The 1,865-nt window shown below is 48.8% G+C and overlaps 1 pseudogene; it reads right to left on the bottom strand.

The window, feature by feature from the left end:
- Nucleotides 1-991: 991 nt before the first annotated feature.
- Nucleotides 992-1,692, bottom strand: LOC100964412 (annotated as a pseudogene).
- Nucleotides 1,693-1,865: the final 173 nt, after the last annotated feature.

Raw genomic sequence — 1,865 nt, forward strand, 5'->3', positions numbered from 1 at the left:
GCCACTCTTGGTTGCGACCGTGAAATTAGGCTTATAGGTCACAACCAGCCTTGTGTTATGATATAGAATAAAATAGAAAACATTAAGAGGTATAACACATAAAAAAGGAAAGAATTCTCTCATAAAAGATTTTCGTTACACATATGTGTGAACTACATCCCACTAGAAAACCTATCTCTGAGATCGCTCAAAACATCACCAGGCCAGCCACAGTGTCTAAGCTATTTCCTCGGTTTCCTCCAACAACACGTGACTTGGCATTCCTTGCAGAAGCAAGCAGGCTTGCTACATATTCTGTGGCATTTTTCAGTGACCCAAGTGATTTTTTTATTTTTGAGACAGAGGCAAAAAAAAAAAAAACTCACTTTGTCACCCTCAGTAGAGTGCTGTTGCATCATAGCTCACAGCAACCTCAAACTCTTGGGCTCAAGCAATTCTCTTCCCTCAGCCTCCCAAGTAGCTGAGACTACACACACCCGCCACAGTGCTCAGCTATTTTTAGAGACAGGGTCTCCCTTTTGTTCAGGCTTGTCTTGAACCTATGAACTCAAGCTATCCACCCGTCTCGGCCTCCCAGAGTGCTAGGATTACAGGCGGACCCAAGTGATTTTTAAAACTCCAACCTGAGGAAGCAGGTAGAAACCTTAGGAATGCCCTGTCAAATTCAGGCTGAATGACACGTACAGGTTTCTACTCAAGAGGGAGGCCTTGGTCCTAATGCCGCCCTCAGACCTACACTGAGAGAAAGTGGTGGGTGCATTTCCCAAGGACAGGTGGCATCTCCAGGCCCAGTCCCTGAACACATGTGCCTATCAGGAGACCTGCCCAGGAGGCTTAGGGAGCAGCCCCCATCAGCCCCTCGGTGGGGTCTGCTGCTGGACTCCAAGTTTGACCATTTGCCTGAGGTCAGCATCCCAGAGTGGTCTCCTAGGTCAGAAAGATCTCCTTGAAACTCTGCCCATTGGACCCTCCTCAGTGTCACTTGTACATATCACCATTCAGGATGTCCTGGATGTGCTGCATGATCAGGTTGATGGCCACCATGTTGTCAACCCCACAAGGTATGATCACATCAGCATACTTCTTTGTCAGCAGGCAGAATGCTTCAAAGGCTGGTTTGAGAAAGGTGGTGTACCAGGTCAGAATCTGCCCCAGGTCCCTCCCCCAGGGCATGTCCCAGAGAACTACCATGGACAGCCTGATGTCAGAGTCTGTGTCCATGAAGAGGCACATGTGGAACATGTCCGGGAGCTCCTGACTATAGAATACCAAGATGCCCTCAAACAGGACAACATCCGCAGGATAGACCACTGTGTTCTCCAGTAACCTTGTGTGGGTCACAAAGTCATAGGTGGGAGTTCAACAGTTTTACCCTCCATGATGTTTTCAGAGTCCTGTGCATCCAATCATTATCTAAAGCATCTGGGTAGTCAAAATTGTACTGTCCCTTCAAGGCCTTGGCCTTCTGCTCTGCTGTCAGGACCGTGTAGAACCTGTCCTGGCTCAGAATGACCAGCTTGTGCTGCCGATGGATGGTCCACCTTGTTCTGTCCCAGCAGCTCCATAATCTTCTCACACACAGTTGACTTCCCAATCAGTACCGCTGCTCACCCTGATCAAGAAGGACTGCTGGTGGGAACAGTCAGCTTCTGGCCCAGTGCCCTCACAGTGGCCACCTCCAGCTGAAGCCATTGCAGCCTCATCTACCCCTCATTGGGTCCTCGCTCCTGCCCCTTCCCCCAAGCAGCCAGCATGCCCGCTCATAGCACCTGCCTCCAGTTTTGAAAGAAATTCTGTTGTGGGCAAAATGATGTCAAACAACATCGCATGATACAGAGAAATCATTGTTTTTCTTTTTTTTTTTT

This window comes from Otolemur garnettii, unplaced genomic scaffold (genome assembly GCF_000181295.1).
Source record: "Otolemur garnettii isolate 467f Iridium unplaced genomic scaffold, OtoGar3 scaffold00156, whole genome shotgun sequence".
In the NCBI taxonomy this organism is placed as follows: Eukaryota; Metazoa; Chordata; class Mammalia; order Primates; family Galagidae; genus Otolemur; species Otolemur garnettii.